At 46.0% G+C, this 12413-nt stretch overlaps 1 pseudogene; it reads right to left on the bottom strand.

Moving 5' to 3' along the window:
- Positions 1-11894, bottom strand: part of LOC122126977 — a 59811-nt pseudogene extending 47917 nt beyond the window's left edge.
- Positions 11895-12413: the final 519 nt, after the last annotated feature.

The raw sequence follows: 12413 nt of genomic DNA, 5'->3' as shown, positions 1-12413 counted from the left end.
AAAGTTGGTCCTGCTAAGCCCAGAGTTCAACTCCCAGCAATGCCAAAAGGTTCATCCTGATGTGAGAAACCAATCCTTACAGCTGTTTTCCTGTCTTCTGAAAGTCCTGGGTCTCATCGAGGATGGAGGATGCTATATAAGCAACTCTATAGCCATGGGAATAGGTTGTCGTCCATGGCAGCACAGATATACCTGCCATCATACTCAATAAAATACACAATACATCCATGAATAAGACTCAAAATTAAAAAATAACTATGAAAGCAAGATGCATACCACACCTGTATGTAAATAGAGATCCTATGTTTAAAAAAGGTAAACTTGTTATTTTGTCCACTGCTAGGACTTCAAATCAGGCCCTGAACCAGGCCTGACATTCTAGTCTTCAGGGATGATGAGCTTCCTCTTCCCACACAGTGCAACAGAGTTACTCAGATCTGAGTTCAAATCCCAGGCCTGACAAAAGTTTCATCCTGATGTTAGAAGTCAGTCTTTACACCTGTTTTCCTCTCCTATGGAAGTCCTGTGTCTCAGATAGGATGGAGAATGAATGCATAGGCAACCTTATAACAATGGGAACAGGTCATCATCCATGTCAGCAGAATTATACCTGTCACGATACTCAGTAAAATACAAAATACCTCCAAGTATTAGACACAAAATAAGGAGAAGGAGTGCACGGAACGCAAGATGCTATCCACACATATGTGTCAATACATATCCTATGTTTCAATTATGAAATTATGCCTATCCTGGCCCTCACTGGGGCACAACTTAAGGTCCTGAAAATGACTTAGCTCCTTAGTTGCTCATGGGCCGGTGTCCTCACCTTGACTCTTTTGCCAATTGGGCCTGCTAGGCTCTCAGTTCAAATCCCAACACTGCCAAAACATGAATCCTGATGTGAGAAGCCCATTGATCCACCTGTTTTCCTGTCCTGAGTCTCAGCTAGGATGGAGAAGGAGTAGGATACTCTATAGAAATGGGCATAGATTGCCATCCAAGTCAGCACAGTTATATCTGTCATCATATGCAATAAAATACAAAATGCATCCCTGACTAAGACACACAATAAAAAGAACAACTACACTGAAAACATGATGCATTCCACGCATGTATGTAAATAAAGATCCTATGTGTAACAGAGATGGGCATATGACTTTTGCCTGAGCTGGGGCTTCAAATCAGGCCCTGGGACCAGGCCTGACCTTGTAGTCTTCAACGATAGTGAACTTCTCCTTCCCCCACAGTGCAAAAGAGCTACCTAGACCTGTTTTCACATCACAGCTCTGGCAGTAAAATGGCGTGAATTCTGAGCTAGGGTGCTTCATTCATAATTTTTCAATTTTTTAATATTTTTTGCCAGACCTGGGGCTTGAACTCAAGTTGTGGCAACTCTGCCTCAGGTACGATCATCCTAGGCTGCAGCCTCTGGACCTAGAGCCCATCCTCGGATCCTAGGACCCCAGGGTTTGTAGGAAAATATATAAAGCCGGAGGAGAAAAAGTGGCGGGAAGTTCCAACTGGCGCTTTTAGGTTTATTTTCATTTGAATGTTGACCATGGTGAGACCAAACCCGGTGGACTGCAGACTGAAGGTGACCTGATGTGGCTGAAGGCCTGCTGGCTCTTGGGGGAGCCACAGGATGACCGGGCAATGGAGGCCCTGAGGTCGAATCCTGGTCAGCCATCCTACATTGAGGCAATGGCAGGAGTTCCTGAGATACTCAATTCCGGACCTAAGAAAAGCCATGAAATACGATCAATCTCTTCCTTGAATGAGTAGTTCCTGAGGATTAGAGTAGGAAATGATAGTCAAGACTCATTGGGTATCGATTATTTTTAGTGAAGAGTTGATGAAGCGTGACCATAATCATCACAGTCATTAAATGGAGGCATTGGGGAAGATCCACGATTCGGTAGTCACAGGGAAGATTGGATTCAATCACAGGTCTCCATCTTTCCTACTCTATACAGATATGTACTTATTTGCTTACTACCTTCAGCTTATGAATGGATGACTCTTGTGCTCCCTCTGCCTTACCCCTGGGACTCGATCTCAGGTCCTGGGAATGGCCGAGCTCCTTAGTGGCTCACAGGCTGGTGTGCTTATGTGGGCCCATTCGCCTATTGGGCCTGCTAGGTGCTGAGTTCAGATCCCAGTAGTGCCAAAATATTTATCCTGTCAGAAGCCAGACGTTGCACCTGTTTTCCTGTGTGAGTCCAGGGGTTCAGCTAGGATGGAGGATGCATGGGCCACCCTGTGGACATGGGAAAAGGTTGTCATCCATGTCAGCCCAGTTACACCTGTCATATATACTCAAGAACATACATAATACATCCATGAATAGCATACAAAATAGAGAGGATAACTACACTCAATGCATGAGGCAGTCCACACACGGATGTGAATATACATCCCATATTTGAATGATGCATTGAGGACTCTTGTGGCCTCCCTGGGGCTTGATCTCAGCTCCTGGGAACAGCCCAGTGCCTTAGTGGCTCACAGGCTGGTTTGCTCATGTGGACCCATTGGGCAGTTGGGCCTCCTAGGCCCCGAGTTCGAATCACAGCACTTCCAAAAATTCACCCTGATGTGAGAAACCAATCGTTGCACCTGTTCTTCTGTGCTGTGCAAGTTCTTGGTTGCAGCTAGGATGGAAAATGCATAGGCAACTCTATACTCATGGGAATAGCGTGTCATCCAGGTCACCACAGTTATATCTGTCATCCAATACACAATACATCAATGAGTAAGACACCAGATAAAGACACTAACTAAACTGAACCCAAGATGCTGCCCATCCATGAATGGAAATAGAGATCCTCTATTTAAATTCTGAATTTATGACTACTACAACGCCCACAGGGGCTTGATCTCAGGTTCCAGAAAAGACCTAGTGGCTCACGTGTTGGTGTGCTCACCATGACTCATCCACCACTTGAGCCTGCTAGGCCTTGAGTTCAAATCCCAGCACTATCAAAAGATTCATCCTGATATGAGAAGCCAATGGTGGCACCAGTTTTCCTATGCTGTGAAAGTCCTGGGTCTCAGCTAGAATGGAATATGCTATATAGGCAACTCTATACTCATGGGAATTGGTTGCCAGCAATGTCAGCATAGTTATAACTGTTATCACACTCAGTAAAATACATATTGCATCGATGAATAAGACACAAAATCAAGAAAATGAGTACACTGAACGCAAGATGCCGCCCACCCATGTATGGAAATATAGCTCCTGTCTTTAAATTATGATTTAATGAGTATATTGACCCCCGCGGGGCACGAACTCAGGTCCTGTGAATGACCTAGCATCTTAGTGGTTCACAGTGGGTGTGCTCACCCTGACCCATTCCCCAATTCTGCCTGCTAAGCTCTGAGTTCAAACCCCAGCACAGCCAAAAGATTCATCCTGGTGTGAGAAACCAATGGATCCACAAGATTTCCTGTCCTGTGAAGGTCCTGGGCCTCATCGAGGATGGAGAATACTATATACGCAACTCTATAGCCATGGGAATAGGTTGTCATCCATGGCAACACAGATATACCTGTCACCATACTCAATAAAATACACAATACATCCATGAATAAGACTCAAAATTAAAAAAATAACTACATTGAAAGCAAGATGCTTACCACACCTGTATGTAAATAGAGATTCTATGATTAAAAAAGGTAAGCTTGTTATTTTGTCCATGCTGGGGCTTCAAATCAGGCCCTGGACCAGGCCTGACATTCTAATCTTCAGGGATGATGGGCTTCCACTTCCCCCACATTGCAACGGGGTTACCCAGACCTGAGTTCATATCCCAGGCCTGACAAAAGATTCATCCTGATGTCAGAAGCCAGTCATTGTGCCTGATTTCCTGTAATGTGGAAGCCCTGGGTCTCAGCTAGGATGGAGAATGAATGCATAGGCAACCTTATAACCATGGGAACAGGTCATCATCCATGTCAGTACAGTTATATCTGTCACCATACTCAGTAAAGTTCACAATACCATCAAGAATTAGACATAAATTAAGGAGAAGAAATGCACCGAATGCAAGATGCTGCCCACACATATATGTCAATACAGATCCTATGTTTCAAGTATGAATTTATGCCTATCCTGGCCCTCCCTGGGGCTCATTGTCAGGTCCTGGGAATGGCCTAGCTCCTCAGTTATTCACATGATGGTTTCCTCACCTTGACTCTTTCACCAATTGGGCCTGCTAGGCTCTCAGTTCAAATCCCAACATTGACAAAAGCAGAATCCTGATGTGAGAACCCAAAGGTCTACCTGTTTTCCTGTCCTGTGAATGTCCTTGGTCTCAGCTAGAATGGAGAAGACATAGGCAACTGCATGGACATGGGAATAGGTTGTCATCCATGTTAGCACAGTTATATCTGTCATCATACTCAATAAAATACAAAATGCATCCCTGGCTAAGACACACAATAAAAAGAATAACTACACTGAAAGCATGATGCATTCCACATATGTATGTAAATAGAGACCCTATGTGTAAAATAGTTGGGCATATGATTTTTGACAGTGCTGGGGCTTCAATTAAGGCCCTGGAACAAGTACTGACCTTGTAGTCTTCAAAGATGATTAGCTTACCCTTCCCCAACAGTGCAACAGAGTTACCCAGACCTGAGTTCAAATCTCAGCTCTGGCAGTAAAATGGCGCGAATTCTGCGCTAGGGTGCTTCCTTCCTTCATATATATATATTTGTTTTGTTTTGTTTTTTACCAAAGCCGGTGCTTGAACTCAAGTAGTGGCAACTCTGCCTCAGCTGCGATCATCCTATGCTGTGCCCTCTGGACCTACAACCCAGCCTTGAATCCTAGGACCCCAGGGCTTGCAGGAAAAAAGAAAGCTGTGAGGGGAAAAAAAGCGGTGGGAAGTTCCACCTGGTACTTTTATGTTCATTTTCCTTTGTACCGTGACCGTGGTGGGTCTGAACCCGGCGACCTACAGAGTTAAGGTTACCTGGAGTGGCTGAAGGCCTGCAGCTGTTGGGGAAGCCCCAGGCCATCCAGGCAAACAGGCCCAGAGGTCGAATCCCAGTCAGCCCCACCTACATTGAGGGATTGTCGTGAGATCCTGAGATACTTGTTTCTAGACCTAGGAAGTGTCGTGGAATGTGATCAATCTCATTCTTGATTGAGTAGTTCCTGCAGGATGTGAGTAGGAAATGATAGGCAAGATTCCTGGGGTATCGATTATTTTTAATGAAGAATTGATGAAGCGTGACCATAATCATCACAGTCATGAAATGGAGGCATTGGGAAAGATCCAAGAATCAGTAGTCACAAGGTAGTTTGGAAACCATCACAGGTCGCCATCTCTCCTACTCTAAACAAATATGCATACTATCTTCAGCTTATGAATAGGTGACTATTGTGCTCTCCACCTGCCCTATCCCCAGGGCTCAATCTCAGGTCCTGGGAACAGCCTAGTTCCTTAGATGGTCACATCATGGTGTCCTCACCTTAACCCTTTCTCCAATTGGGCCTGCTAGGGTCTGAGTTCAAATCCCAACACTGCCAAAAGAGGAATGCAGGTGTGAGAATCCAAACTGTCCACCTGTTTCCTGTCCTGTGATAGTTCTGGGTCTCAGCTAGGATGGAGAAGGCTTAAGCAACTCTATAGACATGGAAACAGATTGTCATCCATGCAAGCACAATTACATCTGTCATCATGCTCAATGAACAAAATGCATCCATGACTAAGACACACAATAAAAAGAATAATTGTACTGAACAAATGTATATGAATAGAGATCCTATGTTTAAAATAGATGGGCATATGATTTTTGCCAGTGCTGGGGCTTCAATTTAAGTCCTGGGAGCAGGCCTGACCTTGTAAGTCTTCAAGGATGGTAAGCTTCCCCTTCCCCCACAGTGCTATAGTGTTACCTAGACCTGAGTTGGAATCTGAGTAGCGGCAGAAAAATGGTGTGAATTCTGAACTAGAGTGCTTTATTAGGTTTTAGGGTTTTTTTGTTTTGGGGGCTTTTTTTTTGCTAACCAAAGGATTTGAACTCACTTCATGGCAACCCTGCCTCAGCTTCTATCATTTTAGGCAGTTGGTCTGCCATAGTCCCATAGTCGACCCTGAGATGCTAGGCCCTGAAGCTTTGCAGGAGTAAAAAAAAAAAAAAAAAAACCCACACAGAAAAATAGCCACAGGATGGACTTTTTACATTTTCTTCCTTTGCATGGTGACCAACCTGGGTCCAAATTACACAGCTACAAAGGGTACTTCACTTTGCATTGGCCGTGGCTAGTAGACTATCGGGTAAGCCACAGGCCCATATGTCATCATAGGCCCTGATTTAGAATCCTGGACCTGATACCTACCAATGGGGGAACATCCCACGAGACTCATTCCTATTCATGGGAATAATGATGGAATGTGAGCCAACTCATGATTGAATGAGAAGTTTCTGTGGGCATCGTTCTAGTCTAAAATTAGATGCAATGATCCTACGATGTTGATGATTGATCTTAATGAATTTTTTATTAAGCATGAAAACAATACTATTCCTTCAATGGAGGCATAATAAATACCTAAGAGTTCGTAGGAACCTAGTTGATGTCATTGAATCCTAGGTAGATGTCTCTGGAATTCTATACAAATATATATTTATTGATATATACCATCTGCCTATCCATGTATGGTTATTTTGTCCACCCCTGGGGCTCAATCTCAGGGTCTGGGAACTGACTGGCAGCTTCCTTGGCTAGAGGTGGCCGTGTTGACACACCCATTCATGAATTGGGTCTGCTAGGGCCTGAGTTCAGATCCCAGCACTGCAAACAATTGGATCATGGAGTAAGAAGTGGAGTGTGACACCTGTGTTCCTTTTCTCTGAGAGTCCTGGGTGTCAGACATGATGGAGAACACGTCTACAATTTAGATACTATGTGATGGGATGTCATCAATATAATAAATGGGCTGCGTGTCATCACAGTCAATAAACGGCAAATAAATGAATAAAAAAATACAATCAATAACCACAATATGGACTGAACATCTATAGGTAAGTACAAATCCTATATTTATAATGTATATAAACAGCATGTTTTCCATGGCTGGGGATTGAATTCAGGCCTAGGGACCAGGCCCGACTTTCTTGCCTTCAAGCATGGTGAGTTTCCCTTCATCCACAGTGCTGCAGAGTTTCCCAGATCCTGAGTTTAAAACCAAAGTAAAAAAATGGCGAGAATTGCAAGTCAGTGAGCTAAATTTTTTTTGTGTGCGGGGGCGGGGGGTGGTGGGGAGGGTTTTTTTGTTTTGTTTTGTTTTGCAAAGCAAGGTCTTGAACTCAGATCATGGCACTCTGCCTCAGCTTCTATCACACTAGGCTGCAGTGCAGCCACTGGAGCCACAGCCGATCCTGGGATCCTAGACCTCCTGGCCTTGTGCTGGGAAAAAATATGCACAGAAAAAAAGTGGCAGAGCCGGGCACCGGTGGCTCACACCTGTAATCCTAGCTACTCAGGAGACTGAGATCTGAGTATTTAGGTTCAAAGCCAGGAAAGTCCGTGATACACTTATCTCCAAGAAACCACTAGAAAACTGGAAGTGGCGCTGTGACTCAAGCGGTAGAGTGCTTGCCTTTAGCTGAAGACCACAGGCAGAGTGCCCAGGCCCAGAGTTCAAGCCCTATGACCAAACCCTCCCCCCAAAAATAAGTGTCAGGATTGCGTATTTACATTTTATTCCTTTGCACTGTGACCATTTAGGTCTGAATGACATGGCTCCAAAGGGTACTTCACCTTGCATTGCTGAAGGATGGCGGGCTATTGGAGAAGCCATAGTCTCACACAGCAATGTAGGCTTAGAGTTGAATCCCACTAATGCCACTTCCAGATGGCAGACATCCTAAGAGACTCGTTCCCATCCATAGTAATAATGTTGGAATGTTATCAATGGCACGGTTGAATGAGCTGATCATGAATAACACTTGTATAAAATTAGAAATCATGCTTTCAGTAGACTGATTTTATTTAATATGAAGCATTAAAAGAATACTATTTCTTACAGAGATGCAATAATTTCAGGACACTGATTTACTTAATAGTTTATTAAGGATGAAAACAATAACATTAATTACATGGAGGCATAATAAATACACAAGAATTGGTAGGAATGTAGTCTACATAACTGAATAATGTGTAGATAAGTCTGGCACTCTATAAAGATATATATTTATTAGGATACTACCATCTGGGTGTCACTCTGTTCTTATTTTGTAAAACCCTGGGGCCCGATCTAAGGTCCTTGGAACTGCCTGTCAGCTCAATTTGCCCCAGGATGGCGTGTTGACACTCACCCATTCATGAATTGGGCCTTGTAGGCCATAGTTCAGATGCCAGCACTCCCAAAAAATGAACTGTGGAGTAAAAGCTGATGGTGCCAAACGTTTTCCTTTTTTTTGAAAGTCCTAAGAGTCAGGTATGAAGTGGAACATATATGCAGACCTATATCCTATGGAATCAATGTTCTATGTTACCATAATAGTCAATAAAATAAATGGCCAATACATGAATAAAACAAAAAATAAAAATGAATATACTGAAAGCTATATGGAGTCAACCTATGTATATAAATATAAATCATATATTTAAAATGTACATGAATAGGATGTTTTCTAGTGCTGGGAATCAATTTCAGGTCTAAGGAACAGACTTGAATTTCATGACTTCAAGAAGGTGAGCTTCCCCTTTCCACACAGTGCAAAAGAGTTACCCAGACCATGAGGTCCGATCCCAGTCCTGACAGAAAAAATGGCAGCTGTATACTATGTGATGTCCAATTCTTAGGTATTTATTCTGCCTCCATTTAATGAATGTGATTGTTTAAACGCTTCATACAGTATTAATTAAAATTGATCAGTGTCCTATAACATAATTGTGTATAATTTTGTCCTAGAATCATTCAAGAACTGCCCATTCAATCACATAATCACAAGCCATTGGTATTTATATGGATAGGATTGAGTTTTTTAGGATCACCTGCCATTTGGAGGTGGCAGGACCAGGATGTGGGCTCCACCTCTACCCACATAAACCCAAGGATAAGGAAATCACTGGTCTGTCCAAGAACATCACCAACATCAATGATTAGGCAGGCACCAATGGTACTCAGCAGTCCTCCTTGATACTTACAAGGCTGTGATAGGAGGATCATGGTCAAATTCACCCTAGGCAGGAAAGTCCTTGAGAAACCTGTCCAACTTCAGTGCCAACAAAGCCAGAAGTAGAGCCATGTGGCTTCACTAGTGGCTTCACTAGCCTTGAGCAAAAGCAGCTCAAGGACTGTGCCCAATTCCTGAGTTCAAGGTCAGGGACTGGCAACAAACAGATATACACAACAATCTGTGCAGCCATCCAGCTAAAGCAGGTCACCCTCTTGTTCTCAACTGGACTGGACAGTTTCATGTGAAAGGGGAGCTGTCATCTTGACTCTGCCCATTCTGCCTGCATCACAGGATTCCGTCCACACCCCCATTCTTTCATGTTTCTTTCTGACCAATGGGAAACAAGAATGATGGACACGCCCACATTCCATGCTGCCCGGTAGCACCTGGATTCCCTCAGTTGGTTGACACCACTACTAGCAGTTGAGGAAGGTAGAGATGGCTGAGTGGTGAGCAAGATACTCGAGGCCACATTGGAGTAGAGTAGGAAATTGAGGTCCTAGACAGTGAGTGGGTGAATAGAGGATGTCCCAGACCTTGGAAAAGTGGCCAGCCCATCTTTCTCAGCGCTCAGATGTCTGAAACAACAGGACTCCCTGAGATAGCTGTGGGCAAGAAATTGCCACAAGAACACTGGCAGAAGAATCCTCCCAACAGATCTGCAACATTCAAGAAAACTAAGAACATGAAAAAGTGAAGGATCCCCAAGAAAAACACCACTGTGGAGTGTGATTCAAAGGAGAGTCCAGCCAAATGTGATGCTGACCATGGGCCTCCCCTGCCTTTGGACACAGCCACAGCCACCAGGGTCCAGAGTGTCAATGGTCCCGATAAGGATCTGCAGAGGTGTACTGACATGTGGTGCCCACCCTGGATCCCAGCAAAAGAAAAAAAGAGGCGCTCTGTGCCAAGATCCAACCATTGAAGCAGGAAAAGACAGACGTGCAGGATGGACGGAAGGGAGTAAGAGAGTAGAAGATAGCCCAACTGCACGCAGCAATGAAAAGGGAGCTAGAGATCCACAAGGCACCCATACAGAGGTTGGTTTGGGAAGAATGTGATTTACAATGTTCACCAGCCCACGTGCAGCAGGCGAACGATGACAGAGAAAGGGAGCATGAAGCTCTCACCAGCTGCCTGCAGACCACAGAGCAGCACATGGCAGAGCTGGAGATGGCGGCTTCTGTGGTCACTGCTCACAGAATGAGACTGAAATGTTCTTTGAACAGCTCAGTGATGTGACCCTTCAGCTTGAGGAAAGGATCAGTAGCTTCAATGACTTGGAGCAAGTGAACTCTGAGTTGCAGGAGAAGCTGGAAACACTCTTGACACAGTGGAGCAACATGAAGAGCAGAATCTGCAAGTTCCAACAAGCGCTGGCAGCGCGTGAGGTACTAAAGAGACTACTGGACAACCTGAGCTGGATGGTGACTTCAGGGAATCTTGAGAGAGACACCTTCACAGAAGACCTGAGCATTGAGAGGTCTGTGCAGAAGGAGGAGGCCCGTCGGCTGACCCAGTGGGTGAACCAACTGACAGAGGAGAAGAATCGAGGGGCAAGGCAGGTGTTTGACCTAGAGAAGGAGCTGGGGGAACTGAGAAGGAAGCTGGCAGAGACATGGCCCCCTTCGGGACCATCTCTGGTCAAGCGGCAAGTGCAAGCCCAGGCCTATTGCACACAGATGGAGTTGAAAAACCTGGAGGAACAACTTCACATCCAGATCCAGGAAAACCAAAGGCTCCGCTTCCAGAACACGGAGCAGCAGAACCAACTGTGGAGACTGGAGAAGCCACGGATCAGCAGGAGATCTGCAAGATCCCACGATGCACATGTGTGCAATGGACAGATGGAAGAACAGCTGGCCCTGATGCGGGACACTCTCCACATGATGAGCAGTGAGAAGGAGAAGCTAGCCAGCATCTTGGACTCAGAGCAGCAGGTGAAGAAACATCTGTGAGAACAGCTGAACCACACAGGAAGAAGATAGAGGAATGGAAAGAGGTCCTGAAAGAGAGAGCCAAACAGCTTGGGAGCTGCAGGAGCGGCAGGAGCAGTCCCTGGCCCAGCTGCAGGAGCTCAGAGCCACCTGTGAGCTGCACATCACCTCCAATGAGCAGCTGAGCTCTGAGACAGAGGCCCTGCAGCAGCACCTAGAGAGGCATACCCAGCTGCTGGAGCAGCTGAAGCAAGTGCAGGCCCCACCAACTGTCGGGACCAGGTGTTGCCCCCAAAGTGGCAGGACACCCTCAATTGCCTGGAAGTGACCAGAATACAGGAGGAGAGCCTGCAGGCCCAGCTGAGCTTCCTGGCTTTCCCTGGGGAAGGGAAAGTTGAGAGCCCTGGAGAAGCAAAAGGTGAGGAGGAAACTCCCCCAGACGTGACCATCGCAGAGGATGGAGACATCCCCCAAACCGAGAGGGATGTGGATCTGGGGGCGCTCTCCATGGCTGAAATCCACAGGGGGAAACTCCTGCACCAAGAGTGGCAGGCCCACTGCGGGTGCCCAGTCCACCTGGCAGCTCAGTGCCAGAGAAAGCTGGAGCCACTGGCCCCCCACCGTGAGAGCTAGCACCACAGCATATGTGATGATGGGAAGCAGGACACGAGGGCATCCGAGAAGAAAATCTGCTTTGTCCATGACCTGCCTGTTGAGGTCGACTTCCGGAGTCCAGCGGATGAGCTCCACCATCGATGTAGCCAGCTATTGGCACACATCCACACCATCGAGGACTCCCTCGTGGCGTGTAAAGAGCAGATGTTCGTCCTGGATAAGCTGTAGGAGAAAGCTGAGCACATGTGCTGGCTGTCCCAGGAAAAGATGAAGAGGAGAGAGCTGTGGGAGGCCCTGTGGTTCCTCTCAGGGGAAGGCATGGACAGCAGGCAACAGATGCCGGCACAGGCTGAGTCCCCTGCCACCACCACCGATTCAGACACCTCAGGCTCCGAGGTGGTCAAAATGAGGGAGGAGCAGAAAGGTTTTGAACATTTGTCACTTCAAAGCAGTGTGGAAACTGCCAAAGGACAGGTCAGGGCATCCTACCCCATAGAGGACTCCCCCCTGGAGCACATCCTGCTGCAGAAGCCACACATGCAGATCACCCACAGCTCACAGGCTCAGGTGAGGAGTGTTCCCTCCCTTTCTTCTGTAGACTGATGCAGATGATGACTCTCTATGTGACATACTGGCTCTCAAAAGCCTCAGCAGCCA

This window comes from Dipodomys spectabilis, unplaced genomic scaffold (genome assembly GCF_019054845.1).
Source record: "Dipodomys spectabilis isolate Male_0828 unplaced genomic scaffold, ASM1905484v1 ptg000295l, whole genome shotgun sequence".
Lineage (NCBI taxonomy): Eukaryota > Metazoa > Chordata > Mammalia > Rodentia > Heteromyidae > Dipodomys > Dipodomys spectabilis.
Note: the sequence above shows the minus strand (reverse complement) of the source record. Positions and strands in the feature narration are given on the sequence as shown.